This window comes from Antechinus flavipes, chromosome 1 (genome assembly GCF_016432865.1).
Source record: "Antechinus flavipes isolate AdamAnt ecotype Samford, QLD, Australia chromosome 1, AdamAnt_v2, whole genome shotgun sequence".
Taxonomy (NCBI): domain Eukaryota; kingdom Metazoa; phylum Chordata; class Mammalia; order Dasyuromorphia; family Dasyuridae; genus Antechinus; species Antechinus flavipes.
In genome coordinates this window covers 176,160,397-176,178,860 of record NC_067398.1, presented here as the reverse complement: position 1 = coordinate 176,178,860, position 18,464 = coordinate 176,160,397, and the positions used below count along the sequence as shown (strand labels likewise).

Here is an 18,464-nt window from a genome sequence, read left to right as displayed (position 1 = left end):
ATAGAGGAGTTTCAAGCATTCCTGATGAAAAGACCAGAGCTGTCTAGAAATGCTGAATTTCAAATACAGGAGGTAAGAGAAACATTAAAAAGGCAAACCTGAATGAACAATGATAATGTTGTAAAAAAAAAATAAACTGCATACATTTTAATGGAGGGGGGAATGACACCCCCTATAGATAGAAAGAGATAGATAGATAGATAGATTCCCAATGAACCAAAGCATTATCAGAGATCATAAAGACAGTTTAATTAGAAAGTCTAGGAATGGTTCTGTTATGTCTTGCTAATCTTAAAAGAAGAATGGAAAGGGAAGCAAAGAGAAATGCATCAGAGGAAAGGGAAAGGAAGATTAGGGGAAATTATCTCACATAATCAAAGTGTGTAAAGAAGCATAAGTGCAAATGAGAAGAAGGTGGGATTGGGTAAGGGAATAGGGAGATGGGCAGTATCTGATACTTGAACCCCACTTCTGAAGAGGTCAATGAAACTAAAACTATATAAACACATATTTTATTATTAAAATATATTTTACTTAACAGGAAAATGGGAGGGAGGAGGGAAGAAGGAAAATTAGAGAGTGATTTAGTGGAATTAGTCCTAAGCAAAACAAACCTTAAAGATGTACAAAAATGTAGCTCTTTTTGAGGTAGCAAGAAGAGGAAACTGAGGGAATGCCCATAAATTTAGGAGTGGTTAATCAAGTTATGATATGTAAACATAAAGGAATTGTTGATCATTTGCATTAGAAAAGGACTAATAGTATCATGACATTGGGGTCAAAGTGCAGTGTCTTCCACTGATCAATACAATATAACTTCAGAAAACCCTGCCATAGATTGGGTACTAATAGTTCATCTGAATATTAGGGATGGAGACATCTCTAGATGTGTGCATTTCACATTTCCTTTGTGCTCCTGTGATTCTATTTTGTTCATACAGCACAATACCTTCTTGGGATGTGGGCAAGATCCCAGGCTGGGTAATGCTGTGCAAGTCCAAGTCTCACCATTAATACTAAAGTTCTTCAAAGAAACCTTGAGAGTGTTCTTGTACCATTTCTTCTGCTCTACATGTGAGTGCATGCCTAGTGCAAGTTCTCTTTAAAGTAATTTCTCAGGTAAATATACTTTTGGCGTTTGAGCTATGTGGCCAGCCCCAGAGATTCATACTTTCTGCAATGGATTTTAAACTCTTGGTTTGGCAGTTTAGCTCGAGAGAGGACCTCAGTGTCTGGTACCTTACCTTGCTAGGTTATCTTCAGAATTTTCCTAAGACAATTCAAATGAAAGCAGTTCAATTTTTTGGCATAGCTCTAGTATAATGTCCAGGTTTCACAGACATAAAATAATGAGACCAATGCAACAGCTCTACAGACCTTCATCTTGGCATGCAACCCAATACTTCTTCTCTGCCACACTTTATTTTGAGCCTCCCAACACTGAGCTAGCTTTGACAATGCATGGTTCAATCTTGTCATCTATGTGAGCATCCCTGGAAATTATATTGGCAAGGTAAGTGAATTTACCCACAACATTGAAAATTTCTCCGTTTCCATTTGCACAGTGCACTGCTGACTGATGAAGAATCTCTGATTTCTTGTTTATTGTTGGGTCAAAATTAGTACAAGCAGCAGAGAATCAATCCTTATGTGGTTACATCTTAGCCTCAGAGGCTGCATTGAGTGCCCAATCATCTGCAAACAAAAAGTTGCATATCAACTCTTCCTCCATTTTAGTCTTGGCTTGTAATCTTTTCAGATCACATTGATGTTGTCCTCAGTGAAGGCATCTGACAACATTGTGGAAAACATTGTGTTAAAAATCATGGGAACTAGCACATTGCCTTGCTTCAGTCTGTGGATGACTGTGAAAACATGAGAGCATTGTCCTTGTTCCAGAACCTTTGCAAGCTATGTCATCATGAAACTAGCATACAATACTAATAAACTTTGGGCAACTGAATTTTGCCATAATCTTTCATAAGCCCTCCTGACTGAATGAATCAAAGCCTTAATCAGCTCAATGAATGTTGTTTTTTCTTTATTCTGCTCCTGGCATTTTTTTCTGATGTTGTTGGGCAGCAAACACCATGTAAACCATTTCTCATTATTTTCTAAAGTCACTGGCTCTCAGGTAGATGACATTTTCCCGGCAAAGAATAATCCAATTAAGGAGCACTCTGGCAAGAATCTTCCAATAATGGCTAAGAGACAGATCATACACACACACACACACACACACACACACATACACACACACACATATACACACCCCTTGTGATTGTCATAGGACAACCTTCACAGAGATGGACAAGGAGATCCTTGATCTCCTAAGAGATAACTTCTTATTGAAATCTATATGAGCAATGGATCCCTTGCATTGTAGATCCCTATTGAGAAGATCATGTGTTATACAAGTCTTCAGGAACAAGTAACAATGTTGTTGTTATTTCTGACTTTATTCCTCCAAAGGACTCCCAACATATCTGATAGTCTCTGCCTACTCTATCATTAAAGTCACCCAGAGTTACAAGCTTATCTTTTTTCAGTACTTTGATGATGGGGGTCTCTAGGTCTTTGTAAAATTTTTCTTTGACCTCATGAGAGCCATCTCCAGTTATCTTGATCTATATCTTGTCAGATGGTTCGAGGAGAAAGTGAGAACAGTGGTTTTGCACAGCTCTCCTGAACTTAAATCCAGTTCATTTTCATATCATGGTATTACCTCCCCGATGCTATGGCCATCTTTTGGAATGAAGAACAAACAATAATCTTTGACCTCATCAGGGTTCATCATGGTGGAAGCTTACTCACTGATAATGATGATGTAGTACTTTACTTAAAGTTGAACCCACATTGTTATGAGTCTGTCTTTACTCCTTTTTGGAGATATACGAATTTGTTGATTAATTAATTTTGATTGCAAGCTCATGATATTCCCCTATTACTGGGGCCACTCCAAAAAATGTGTATCCAGCACCAATTTCAGCAAGCTGGCCTTCATTTGCTAATCTTGTTTTACTCAGAGCTGCTATTGGATTTGGTACCCACTGAGTTCTCTCATAAGAGCTGTTCATCTTTCAGGTCTCCTGGATTTTTTGTTATCCATGAATATGCTCATATTCTACATACGAATGGTGAGTGGAATCATCTACAAACATTTTTGCTTTGTTGTTGTTGTTGGTTTGACTGCAGGGTGGGCTCTCTGCCTACTGAGGTGAGCAGACCAGATTAGGATGGAACCGACAAATTTTAGGGTATCTTTTCACAATTTCCTCATATCAGGAGGTGAGAAATGTGGTCATTAAAAAAAAAAAAGAAAGCTGCTCACACATCCAGGGTCTTGCTGAGTCCTACTGTTTCTTCAGTATGTCTCTCTAAGCTGCCTATATGCAACATTGTGACCAATGTATTTTCTTCTTGTATTTTCACTTGACACTTTGTCATTCATTTATCTTCACAGGACTTCAAAGGTAGATAAAACAAAAAAAATAGTACGATAGTGAAATGAGCAGGACCAAGAGGTCATTATATACTTCAACAACAATACTGTATGATGATCAATTCTGATGGACACGGCTCTCTTCAACAATGAGATGAACTAAATCAGTTCCATTTGTTCAATAATGAAGATAACCAGCTACCCCCAGTGAAAGAATTATGGGAAATGAGTATGAACCACAACATAGCATTTCCACTCCCTCTGTTTTTGTCTGCCTGCATTTTTAATTTCCTTCTAAGGTTATTTATACCTTATGTCTAAGTCCAATTTTTCTTGTGTAGCAAAATAACTACATGGATATACATACATATATTGTAATTAACATATACTTTAACATATTTAACATGTGTGGGTCTACCTACCATCTAGGGGAGGGGGTAGGGGAAAGGAAAGGAAAAGTTGGAACAGAAGGTTTTGCAAGGGTCAATGCTGAAAAATTACCCATGCATATATCTTGTAAGTAAAAAGTTATAATAAAAAAATAGTATGATAGTAAGATAATCGTTAAGTAATAAAATAATGAATGGTGGGTGATGTCTTATTTTTGAATTGAATTTGAGTAAGACAGAGTTGCATAAAGTTGTCAGGCTCACTTTCTTTTTCAGACTCATCAAAGTCCAGTAGCAAGTGGCAAGACAAAAGTCAAGATGACCGGCAATGGCCCAGGATGCAATGGATGACCCCAGCGTCTTCAATGTCTGATCAAATGATCCATGGTGCCTGTTTCTGCCACTGTCATGGCCATTGAACCAAATTGCTTTCATCTTTTTATTTTACCAGGAACATCTCCATATGCTTGGGGTAGACCTCCCATGTCAGGTTTGAGGACCATTGTTTACCCTTATCTTATTTAGCCCATCTTTCAAGACAGCTTTACTGAGGGGTGACCACTGAGCATACTATGGCATTTTGGAGCCACAGGTAAATTGGGTAGACACCAAAGTTGGATAGACAGCATTGAAAAGGGCTTCTCAGGGATCAGTATACCCCAATGTTATGGATTATTCTTGTCCTGTAAGAAAGTAAGGAGATGCTTTCAGAAAAATCCGGGAGCTAATACAGAATGAAGTGAACAGAACTATTAGAACAATTTATACAAAAATAACAATATGACAAAGAAAAATAACTCTGAAAAATTAAGAAGTCGGATCATGAAATGACCAACAATGATTTTAGAGGATAAATGATGAAACATATTACCTACCTCCTTGTAGAAAGGTGAAGGACTCAATGTAGATGATTCCATGACATATACATATGTACATATACAGATATGCATATATAATCAGCTATACTATAGTATTATATACTATAATCACTGATATATTTATAATCATATATACTCTATATAGACACACACATATATACACATCCTATATAGTATATATATCTATATCTATGCTATACCATACCATATATTATACATACTATATATTACACATAGATGTGTAACATATACAGTATAATATAACACATAGAATACATATTATATAACATATATAATATATTATATATAACATATTACATGTTATATGTTCTACATAACAGCATATAGCAAATGTGGCATATAATATCTCATATTCCATATAATTATGTGCATGTTTTATATATATATATAGTGTATATGTGTGTCTATCTTGCTAATCTATTTATCTATGACAAAGCCAATCTGGACATTTGTTTTACTTGACCATATATATGTATTTTAAAATACATATACATACATATATATATATATTTATAATATATACATATATTTATAATAGGATTTGGGGTATTTTTCATTCTCAAGGTGGGGAGTAGGAAGGAGTCATATGGGTAAGAGAAAAGGCATTTTTGCTAACTATAAAAAATTTTAAAATAAAATGTCAAAGACTAAAAGAAATGAAAGGATTCAAAATCCAAAGGATTACAGATCAAATTACAACAAAACAAAACAAAAAAAAAAGCATTATTATTTCATAGTTGTAACATGCTACCCTGGATCAACTAGTTGAAGTCTAAGTAGATTAAATTACACCCTTCTCCTCAGAGTTCTCTGTTCCCTTAAGGCATATTTGGCAAGGTCTAGTCTCTCTTCAATGGCTTTAGTATGCACTGGTGGTGTTCCCCAAAAATATAGGAAGATGACTCCTTGAACTTTAATCACTAACAGTCAGATTAACTTTCACACAGAAATATTTATTTCAAGAGATATACAAATATAACTTACTTCCCCAGTATGTGGGAAGCATAATTTCTTTCTTTCCTCATACTTCAGTCCTTGGAGAAGGAAAGGTGATTGAGTTCCGGTAGTTCTCAGTGTATTATATCTCTGAAGCTCTAGAAATTGGCACCTTGGTTTCTTAGGTTTTCCATACTGGACTGACTGACTGGACCACCTGGTTCAGCAATCTTAACTCCAAGGTCACCATGGCTCTAATTTCTAATCCATTAAGGATTCCTTTGAGCACCCAAAACTGAGAAAGATAATAAAGAACCAAAAAAAAACAAAAAACCCCAAAACTAATCTCAAACTATTGTCCCAGCTGATAGGCACCTACAGATTTTTTTTAAAGCAGTTCCTGTCCCAACTTCAAAGCAATTATCTATGATTTCTGAGGAGGCGTAAACAATGCTCTTTTACTTGTTTCCCCAGTGCCATACAGCTAATGTTACAATATCATCTGCAACCCCATATGTACAGATGAAAATCAAATATAAAGTTTTATGGGTTCATGGAATTAAATATATTTCTTAAGTTTCCCAAATAAGAAAACAAAATAAGTAGCATTTTTACAAATTTACCAAATATCTCTGCTTTCTTAATCTTATAGGTCATTTCTCTAAGCACAAAGAAAGAAAAATATTTTTAAATGGTTTCTATCTTGAACAGAAATTTGATGTACACTGAGCTTTCTAAGCTTCATGGAACTATCCCCACGGGGATTTGGAGCCTGGGGTCAACTTGGCTTTGTCCCTTTCTCAAATGAGAAAACTGTTCTGGGTAGAAATTGTTACAATGATTTCCTTAGTGCATAAAGGCTAACCAACTGAGATCTGTACAAAAAGCATCCCTTTCTACACAGGGCATACTAAGATTTTCTAGAGATAAAAGGCACTTGCCTGGCTTGCCACCAGACAAGGACCTAGAAGGAATTGTTTGGACAGTGCAGAGTTGAGGTGAAATGTAACAATACTTATTCAAGCAGTTCTGTAAACTGCATTAAGCTTTGATATTTTAAGTCTAAACTTTCCAGGAAACTATAACAATATTTATAAATCATTATCAGCTGTTTTAGGTATTTTTATTAATGTACATTTGGGAAAACCTTTTATATTAAGCATTTCTTTTGTGTATAGTAAATAAATACCTTCCTTATGAATGGAGAACAAATCTGGGGGTTCCAAGTATAGGTGATCCCATTGAGATCTAAGTAATTTTTTTCTGGGTTCCCTATTCAAAAAAACACCCTAAATCTCTCCCTCTCATCTTTGCAAGTGCTATGGTAATCCAAATGGAATTGCAAATTAACAATCAGGACAAGAAGTAGATCAATAGAAGCAGCAAAGAATGTGATCTACTTGTGGATTTTAGGCTCAAGCATTCATACTCTATGAAGCAGTAAGATTTTTTTTTTCACAAAAGGCGAGCAATCTAGTTCTGTTTAAATGCAAAAGGAATAATATCAACATTTCTATGAGACAGTAGTAATCTAGTGATGCCAGATTTTTTCACGTTAAACATAACATCAGTATTTATAAAGGACTTTAATGCAGAACACATTAGTTATCAAACCTTTTCCAGAAATTCAGAAATAATATCAGGACTTAGTCAAGCAATCTTCAAATGAAAAATCTGCAAAATTATAATGGGTACTGACTTATGAAGGAACACTCTTGGGGATATGAGAAAGAGGAGGAGATTGTACATTTGCAGCCTAGAAATTTCTTCTTGCATAATTTCACTAGAACCTCATCCTAGGGAATTTCAAAAATCAGAAGTCCTGGTCAGAGAATCTCTCCACTACTCTCCACAAAAATGAAGGGCCCAATTTTATCCTAGACAAAGTGCCATATGTAACACATATTACCCTGGTCTCAATTACATGAGGGCCAGGTAGTTTAGATTTCATACTTCCCCCCAGGGGTTCTCCAGTATTTTGTAGAGGAATTTTTGTAAATTTAGGGTTTCTGCAAATAGCTTTAGCCTCCACTAATGGTGTTCACTCAATTGTAGGGAATGCTCCATTTAGCTACTCACAGAATATGTGTGTGTACACATACGTATATATAATATATAAATATACATACAGAAATATTTATTTCATAAGGTATAATCACAGATAAGTAAATTTACTCTCTCATTACATGGGAGGCATAATCCTTCTCTTCCTTTGCACTTTTTCATTCTCTAGGGAGGAGAAGGAAATTAAACTCATAACTGAGCTCAGATCCTACAAAGAAAAGTCTCAGTTCCATGTCCAAAGCCTTCCAGTGGCTTGAAGCACCCTAGTTTCTCTGGATATCCTTACTATATGGCTGTTATACCATCATTTTTACAATTCTGGCTCCAAGGTCACCAGGTCTCAAACTCCTAAACCTTTGAGGAAGCACCTTGGCACCTGAAATTGAAAATAAACAACATAGCATAAAAACCAAACATCCTCAAGTCCATTTCTTAAAAAGAGGAAGAAAAAATCCTCCCTCATTTGTTCAGTTCTTGGTATCCATGCTACTCCTAATCAATAAACTCCAGTGGATTCCAAGTCCTTTTAAGACCAAATAGAAAATGTTCTGTTCAGTATTAAAACTCTTCAAAAACTAGCTTTGTCCTACTCTGCCAGTCTTCTCACACCTCAGTGTCAAACGACTTTCTGGCTGTTCCACACATAAGTCACTCCATCTCTCAACTCCAGCCATTTCCCCTGGCTGTCTCTCATTCCATTACTTGCTCTTCTACTTGGACGACTGGCATCCTTTGAATCTCAATTGAAACCCCACCTTCCAGAGGAACCTCCTTAAATTACCTCCTTAATCCCAGTGCTTTCCTTCTTTTAATTATTTCCTATTTATCCCATTATATATATATATATATATATATACATATATATATATATGTATGTATACATATATACACATATATATCTATATATACATCTATAGATATACACAAATATATACATATACATATATATATGTATATACACCCCAATATACTTTGTATATTCTTGTTTGCATATATTCTCCCCATTAGATTGTCAGTTCCTTGAAGGCAGAATTTTTTTTCTTCTTTTTTGTATCCCCAACTATTATTAGCACAGTACCTGGAAATAGCAGATGCTTAATAAATATTTATTGAATGAATCAATGGATACTGAAAATAGACTAAAAAGAACACAGAGGAGAGTAAGCACGGCTTAATCTCACCAGCTTTAAAGACAGAGGCAGTGGATCAAAGGAGGCTAACCTGAAATAGCCCAGGCAATAAAATTCAGGACAGCCAAAGGTGTTTGCAGTTTAGAGAGCAGTTTATTCATTGGCCCAGATGGATCTCTGGATCGAAGTCCATCCTGAACCCAAGAAGAGACAGGCTTATAAGCAATTCTTGTTCTGCCTTGCTATTACAACAGTGACTCGACTTCTCGCTCGAGAAGGGGAAAAATAGGGGGTTTGTTTACAGGATGTCTGACATTGCTAGGCAAACATTGTCTGAATATAGTTGAGCAAGCACTTTGTAAAAACACTTCCCTTAATTTAGTTTAAGCAACGTTTTCCTATAAGCCTGAGGCCTCCCCTGACCCAGGACTGAGGAGGGGCCAATCTTTTGTCCATTTCCAACCCAACCCATGTGGTAAGGAATGGAATTTGCCCTGTTAGGGAAATTGGGCTTTTGAACATTTTGAGGCTCAAAAGGTTCCTCAAGTATCTCCCTGTTAGGAAAAGGAAAGTTAATATAGTTAACATAGTTCTTGGAACACAGTAAGCACTTAATAAATGTTTCTTGAGTAATTGACTGACTGTCAGTGAGGGATGATGACTTACCTAAGTTAATGGTAAAGAGGAATTTGAGTACAATTGTCTTGATTCTGAATTCATGCTATTTCCATAATCACTTTGCCTCTTAATGAAACTTTTCCAAAATGAAACCATTTTGAAAATCTTGAGAATAATTTCTCAACTATCTAAATCATACTGCCTACAAAAATCTTCCTTCACACTGGAATACTATCACTCAAGGATACAATCCTCATTTGTCCCTTTAAAGGTAAATCTTCCTTTGAAAAAAATCTATTGAAGACATGACAAATGGTATCTTATGGAGAATTGACTTGAAGAATTGCCAAAGGGTTACAATAACAATAATATCTCACATTTTCATGGCACTATATACATATTCATCTTCTAGGCAATTCTTCATGAGGAGCCATTTGTAATAAACCTACATATGTATGCATGTATATATACATATACATATATATGTATATTGTGTACATACACATATACATAATATATATGATTAATTTGATCAACCAATAAGCATTTATTTGACACTTATTATGTACGAGGCATTATTTCAGGTGCCAAAGAAACAATGACAAAATTAAATATCCCTGCCTTCAAGGAAGTGATAGGTTGACTTAGGAAAAAAAACTTGTTCATATAAAAGCATAAATTAAATAGATACAAGGTGACTTAATGGTGGTAGTAGTAGTGCTATGTATGTGTGTCTATGAGTGATTGTCATGGAATTTGAAGTAGTCACTCCAGGTATTTTTATTCTCATTTTATTGATAAGGAAACTGAGACTCAGAATGACTATGTGCCTTGCCATAAATATCACAGTGATTTGCAGAATCCAAGTCTTCTAATTCTAAATATACACCATTATACCACATTGTCTATTTATTTTGACCTAGCATCCTCTGATTCAAAAGTACTTACAGAGATAATAATCAAAATTCATCCTACCTGGTAGCTCTTATGTACTTTACATAGAAATGAGATTGAGATCTCAGAACCCATTTTTAACATGTGTATGACAAAAGTCACCAATGCAATTAGCACCCTTGTGGGCAATCTCCTAAGAGAAACTAAGGATTGAATTATTTGGAAACTAAAATTTGTCCTCATGAGACAAATTTATAGGAAAACATGTATATCCTCAACAATTGGGGAAATAGAGTTAATTTCAATTTCTAGAGTTGTTAAAGTGCTATCTTTTTTGAACACTAAATTCCCTTTAAATAAAAACAAACAAATAGTATGCCTGTCAGACTGTGTGCCAATATGAATGCAGGTTGCCAACAACTTGTAATTAGGACCCGTAACCCGATCTATTTAAATGCCTATGACAAGAAAGTGAACATAAAACTAATTTTCATTTTCCAGGAAAAAATTTTTAATCAAAAATTTGAAAAGTAAGTGACATTCCTTTAGACTCTGTCCTATGAGTGGTGTATCATGTTGAGTTCTTTAATCACAGCATTTTAAAAAAATATCAAGCTGAGTGATCCTACTTGTAATTATGCAGAGTTGGTTTTTCTAAGAGTCTCTTCCCTGCCCGATAAAAGAAAATTGGCTGGGATGAATAATTGCTGTCACATTCCTCTACCCCACCCCAAGCACAGGTCCCATCAACTAAGCCATATTTAAAATCACTTTACCTACTCTTTGCCCATGCTATGAGATACTTCTCATTGAAATCACTACCATATTTTCATTAAAAAAAATAACTTCTGACTCTTATGAAATCAATACCAATAATAAAGTCAACATGAAGAATGGTATAGAAAACACTTCCAACCATTCTGTCTATGTGCTCTCCCTCATTTTACCTCTTGGACAATCAAGGGAGACTTGTTGCTTTTTTGTCATTATTTAAATGAGTATTATTAGCATTTCATTCCAGTTTTGCAGAAGTAAATAAAATCAGTGTTATGGGCTCATAGATTTTGTTCCTACTTACCTGATTATTCGAGGTAGCCTTAAAAGTCACAAAATGAAAAAATGAACATTTTGAAAATGAGAAGTGGAAGCAAGGTCACAATTAAAAATGTATACAATTATTGTAAAGCCTGTAAGAAAAGTGTTAAGCCCAGTGTGAGTGGAGATCTTCAACTTTTTCCCCCTTCTCACAAGATATTTATTTCCTCCCCTTCTACGATTTGCATAGAATAGGTAAGCCAGATTGTTTCCCAAATACAAAAATAAGACAAGTCTTGCATTCCAAAGACCATATAACTTATTCTAATAAATGTTATTTTTTAAAAGTACAAAGATATGGAACTCAATGGCAAGTTATAATTGGGAAGTTGGGTGGGGTAGAGAATAGAGTGCTGGTCCAGAAAAATTCATCTTCCTTAGTTCAAATCTAGCCTCAGATACTTAGTAGCTGACTAATCCCGAACAATACATTTAACTCTGTCTGCCTCAGTTTCATCATCTGTAAAATGAGTTGGAGAAGATTATGGCAAACTACTCCACTATCTTTGTTAAGAATACCCTAAATGGGGTCCCAAAGAATCAGACACAATTTAAGTAATAAATAACAGAACTGTCATTTACTCAGTAATCTTGTAATTGGACAAAGAAAGAAGTTGTTTTAAAAGCATCTCAGATAGTCTCAATTCAAATCTTATAGCCTATTTAAAACCAGGTTTGGGAAGATGGGAAGATCATAATAATAATGATGATGATGATGATGATAACGATAATAAAAAAGAATAACAGCAATGATAACTAGCATTTATTTAGCTCCTACTATGTGCCAAGCACTACACTAAGAGCTTTATAATTACTATCTCATTTTCTGACTCAAAACCCTGGGAAGTAGATGCAATTATTATTTCCATTGTATAGCTGGGAAAACTGAGGCAAACAACTTTGGTGACTTACACAGGGTCACACAGCTAGAAAAAATCTGAAGATTTTAATTTAGGTCTTTCTGACCCCAGGTCCAGTGATCTATCTGCTGTGCCACCTAGTTCCACAGAAATATTAAAATGGCTTGCTTAAGGTCGCATAGTCATCAGCAGTAGTCAGATTTTGACCTAGGCTCTTTGACTCCCCATTCAACATAATTTCCAGGTATAGTGAAATTAATTTTACATTGGTTAATCTTTGTATAGCTTGCTTTTTCCCAATTCAGTCTAAACTTCTTGAGGGAAAATTTATTTCATTTTTTAAATCTTTGTTTCCATTGTGCCCAACACAATGCCAGCATTGTAATTGATCTTCAGTTGTGTGGTCTTTTAGATTCCTTCAATGAAGTAGGGGCAGTAAGCTGTGTAGGTCAAGAAAGTTAAACCACCACCACTACTGTCCCTCATTAATTCCCTTTCCACCTACATGGAGTCAGGGAGTGCTTCCCCAGCTATCCTCCCACAGCTATCCTCCAGGGGAATAATACTGACAGAGACACTTTTCAGCTACTGTTACTGCAGATATTATGGTCCCCTAACTCTTTAGCAGTCATAGCTACTGAAAATCCAGAAAAGGAAGTGCTTGCCTCCAAAATTCTTGGCAAATATCAAATATTTCCGCATCAGAAATAGATATGGTTTTGTCTGTGGAAATGGTGTGAATGTATATAATTCTTGCTAAAAGGGAGGCTAAATTTGATGGATTAGCTCTTGAGCTTGGAAGTTCTGAACTGCACAAGGCTAAAGCCATCTGGTATCTGCCCTCAGTTCATCATTACTGGTGAACTCCGGGTGGGTTGGTACTATCAGCCAAAATGGGAATAGCAAAATTTCACTAAAGAAGAAAGAGTGAAAATAAAGTTGACATTGAGAGTTTCTGCAAGGATCATGAGAGGTAGCAAAGCATAGTAGAAAGATTAGAAGATGAAAGCATCTTTCTAAATGTCAACTTTTCTATTTATTATATCCAAACCTTGGGCAAATCATAGATTTTCTTTGCCTTTGTTTCCTCATTTGTAAACTGAGGGAGTTATGAAATGAGGACTAAATGAGTCTGAAAGTCATAAAGGTATTATGGTAATCAATGTCAAATTAAGTAGTTTCCCTAAATAATAGATTAATACAGTAGAGAGAAGATACCTAAATAACTTATCTATGGAGTAACATCTTAAGAAGTGGGCTGCTGGATAAAAGTGACCAGTTGAAGATTAGTCATTCCCTTTATGATCTTTAAAGTGTATGATAGTCCACTTCAGACCTCTCAGATTGGCTAAAATGACAGGAAAGATAATGATAAATATTGGAGAGGATATGGGAAAACTGGAACACTAATAGATTGTTGGTGGAGTTGTGAACTGATTCAACATTCTGGAGAGCAATTTGGAACTATGCTCAAAGGACTATAAAACTGCATGCTGTTTGATCCAACAATGTCTCTACTGAATCTACTCCTGTCTCAGCACTACTCCACTCTAGCACTATAACTGTTGCAGGCATCTTCTTATTAATCTGATTTAACTCTATTATAGAAAATAACCAAATAGCTTTAACCATTATACTCTGTTTAGGAATCATCACAATCTTATTTACCGCTATCTGTGCTATCACACAAAATGATATTTTAAAAATCGTAGCCTTCTCCACATCCAGCCAACTTTTATCCTAAAAAGATCATAAAAAAGGAAAAGGATCTATATGTGCAAAAATGTTTGTAGCTGCCCTTTTTGTAGTGGCAAGGAGCTGGAAACTGAGTGGATGTCCATCAGTTGGGGAATGGTTGAATAAGTTATGATATATGAATGTTATGGAATATTACTGCTCTATAGGAAAATTATGCAGGCTGATTTTAGAAAGTCCTGGATAGATTTACATGAACTGATGCTAAGTGAATGCAAGAGAACATTGTATACAGCAACAAGATTATGTAAGGATCAACTGTGATGGACTTGACTGTTTTCAACAGTGGAATGATTCAGGCCAATTTCAATAGACTTCTGATGGAGAGAGCCGTCTGCATCCACAGAGAGAATTATGGGGACTGCATATGGATCACAATATAGTTTTTTCACCTTTTTGTTGTTATTATTGTTTGCTTGTTTGCTTTTTCTTCTTCATTTCCCTCCCTTTTGATCTGATTTTTCTTTGTGCAGCAGGATAAATGTGTAATTATATGTTGAAGAATTGCATATGCTTAACCTATATAGGATTACTTGTTTTGGAGGAGTGGAGGGGAAGGCAGAAAAATTTGTAACACAAAGTTTTGCAAGGATGTATATTGAAAACTATCTTTGCAATTATTTTGAAAAATAAAAAGCCTTTATTATAAAATGAAAAAAGTAAAGAGTAAAGTATATGACAGTCAGCTAGGAAGTCAATTATTCCCTTTCCCCCCACTCTGTCTCTCATCAATAATAATCTCATAATAGAAGCACATGGCAAATCCTAGTAGAGCAGAAGCAAAATCAATTGATTAGAGGACTTTGAGAGTAAGACTGAGACTGAGAAAGAATAAGGACTTGGCTTTAGTTTCAGAATAACCTTGAAACTGAAGGAGGATGAAATTATGGCCAAGTCCTTGTACTTCCTGGAAGTGCATTTGAAGTTTCTTAAGCCAAGTTTTCAGTTGAATCTGAAGTTAGAATCATGCATCTAGATACATGCACTAGATCAGTATGAGTAAAAGGTGGAGGTAGGGCTGGTGGAAAAATTAGCAGAAAAGGAACATGATTAGCAAACATGGAGGAGCAGAAACTTGTATTGCAAGAGTTGTGGGGAGTGTTACCTGTGCTCTCTCCTTAATAAGTCTATAGTCATCCAATCTTCCCACAGTTTTAAAACAAAGTCATAAAATCATCATCATAGAGAAGAGTAAAAATTAGTTCATAGACAGTGGCGCTGATTGTTCCCTACATCTGTAGTGCTTTGTTAAAAATAAAAATGAATTCTTTGACACATGCATTTTTATTTGTTTGAGTTTGTGCATCTCAGGTTTATGGGGAAGTTGATTTGTAGTACTTGTCTTACCTTTCTGTAATGGCCCTTCCAGCTTTAAATTTATAATTCTATGATCCTAAATTCCTTTGAATTGACCTAGTTGGTGTCCTTGAGCTGACTATCAAAAGGTAAACACATCAGTGGGGGCTCATGAACTATAATTTTAAAAGTGAATATTCAAAGAATCCTTTGAACTTAGTTATTATACCCTGAGGAACTCAACATATGAATGCCAATTAGATGGGGACTCAAAGGGGAATTATATTAATTTTCATTTTAAAATCTTGTGCTCCTATAATCTTTGTTGGAAATTTAGGAGTATTTATTGACTTCTTAAGTTAAGATAGTATCTTAATTTAAGATGGTCTGAAAAGAAGGAAAGTACCTTCCAAAATACTACTCAAAAGGAAATGTGGGCCCTGTGAGAGCATATATGAAATACCTGAAGTTCCATGGAGTATGGACCATTCAACAAACTGGTCTTATTCAGACTTAGCTCCAAAATATGACAATACAAAAATTCAGTCTCTAAAATTTGTACCAGCATGAAAAATTTCTTTATTTCTTTATATCTTTTCTCCATAATATTAAGAGTTTTGATAACCATAGCAGGATATATTGACAATACATTACTCCAAAGATTCAGTTGGAAAACTTCAGCATATCATTTCTTTGGTGTTGGGGTGAGAGGGAGAAAAGCAGAATATGCATTCAATAATTGATTTTTTTCTTGAAATGTGGGAGAAGGGTATTTTTTTTTTGGTTTAGTAAAAGAGTTCAAAAGGGAAACTCTTCAGAATGACAATCAATAGTTCCTTTTCCTAAAGGTTTCTCCACCATAGGAAAAAAAAAAAACTGGGCTTAAAATTCTCATGTTGTTTCCCTAGTGGAATCCTTTTTGGAAATATATGTTCTATTTTTAAAAATATATGTATGTGAATACACCAACACAGAAATCATTAAAAGTGCACTTAGGGATTCAGATATTGATGCAGAGTGAAGTTATTATTGTTTGTATTTATTAAAATTTATATTCTGTCGTTATTTTCTTCTTAGATATAAATAATTAGTCCAGATTTTATTTAAAGATTTTTTTTCAAATTGGCATGATAGTTTTATTGTTTGTATTTGTTGAAAATTTTAGAATAATAAAAATAAAGCTAAAAAAATCTTTTTAAAGATCAGAAGATACTTCCACACACAATGAAATGGAATCCAAAAGAGTAGTCGATCTCAGCCCTAGAGAAAGCTATATCTAGAAATACTGGGACAATAGTTAGTTAGTCTGCAGACTTGGCTGGCATGACCAAAGTTTTTCCTAAATCTCTGCTTGCTGGGAGTGATTATAACTTACAGATTTCATGTAATTTTTAGTCTGAGAATTGATAGAGTTTAGGGTATGCAGAATATTCACCTGATGCTAACTAGATACCTAATAGCACTGTAGAAAATAATCAGTTTTCCCTAATATTATTTTTATTCTTAGTCAGAGTTGAAAAGAAAGGTCAAAATATTTAAAGGGGGAGTCTGTGAAAAGGAAAATGGATATTTCCAGCTTATTTTCTTGTGCTACACACACACACACACACACACACACACACACACACACACACACACACACAAACTGTAGGAGTGAGAAATTGAGGTGATGATAAGTACAAGATAAAGAATATGGTGGGGAAGTACTATGGAACGAAAAGTAGAAAAAGAAGGAGTGAGTTAGTACATCTTCCCAAAGTAAGATTTGAAAGAGATTGAAAAATGTCATTTTAGTCACATTTTTATTCAATTTTAAAAACTAGAATTCATATTCCACTTCACATACTTTTATTTATACAAGTGCTTTATATTGTTACCCAGGGATATTTGACTATTTTTTCCTCTAGAAGAGATAAGAACATGGCATATGAAACATAAAGAATTAAATAAAAATGCATGTGCCAACTTGTAAAAAAAATCATTTTATTTTTAACAGAGCACTACAAACATAGAGAGCAATCAGTGCCACAATCTATGAACTAATTTTTACTCTTCTCTAAGATGATGGGTTCTATGACTTTGTTTTAAAACTGCCAACAGAATTCTTAATAAATTAATGTCAATGAAATTAAGAAAATGTGATGTCTTTATCTTCTTCAGGCATGAAATCAGCTGCATTGAATTGTTTCCCTAGAAGAGGTTTTTTCCTCCATGGAAATTCAAACAGAAATAAAAGAGCAATTTTTTCTTAATTTCTTTTTCTTTTTCTTTTTTTTTTTTTAGATTTCTTGATCAATATTTAATCTCATGCCTTTTCTTTCTTTTTTTTTTAATTTTTATTTAATAATTACTTTATATTGACAGAATCCATGCCAGGGTAATTTTTTTTACAACATTATCCCTTGCACTCGTTTCTGTTCCGATTTTTTTCCCCTCCCTCCCTCCAACCCCTCCCCTAGATGGCAAGCAGTCCTTTATATGTTGGATATGTTGCAGTATATCCTAGATACAATATATGTTTGCAGAACCGAACAGTTCTCTTGTTGCATAGGGAGAATTGGATTCAGAAGGTATAAATAACCCGGGAAGAAAAACAAAAATGCAGATAGTTCACATTCGTTTCCCATTTCTTAATCTCTTAATATTTCTGCTAGATTTCTTCATTTAACTATTTCTTGATTATCTAACTAATAAATTTAGAGATAAATATTTTAAAAATATTTAAAGGAGAAAAAAAATTTATTTTCTTCTCAATTGTTAAAGGCCTTAAGATTTGTTGGATCAATCAATCAGTTGACAAGCATTTATTAAATACATTTATTTTTGGCTTAAAAAAATTATCATTTACTAATCATACCAGTTCTATACCAAGCACAGTGAGTCAAAGATGCTTTCCTATTCTCTAGAAATTTACATGATAGAACTTTCACATGAATATGAATTGACATTTAATAAAACATAATTAATTATATATTTAAAATATAAGAATTTATTAAACATTAACCTTTTTACATATTTGCAATTGGGAAAAAGTTATATTTTAAAGGAAGAGCTATGAGGTAAAAGCATATGTAGTACTTGATTGG

General features: G+C 34.6%; 1 protein-coding gene across 1 annotated transcript in view; it reads left to right on the top strand.

Annotated features, from left to right (window-relative positions):
• The window catches only part of LOC127559433 (uncharacterized), a 164,396-nt gene extending 159,826 nt beyond the window's left edge, over positions 1 to 4,570 (top strand). Inside the window, exons 7-8 of the mRNA XM_051993303.1 lie at positions 3,085 to 3,137; positions 3,464 to 4,570. The gene's annotated coding sequence lies outside the window, so the exon portion shown is untranslated. The remainder of the gene's footprint in view (positions 1 to 3,084; positions 3,138 to 3,463) is intronic.
• Positions 4,571 to 18,464: the final 13,894 nt, after the last annotated feature.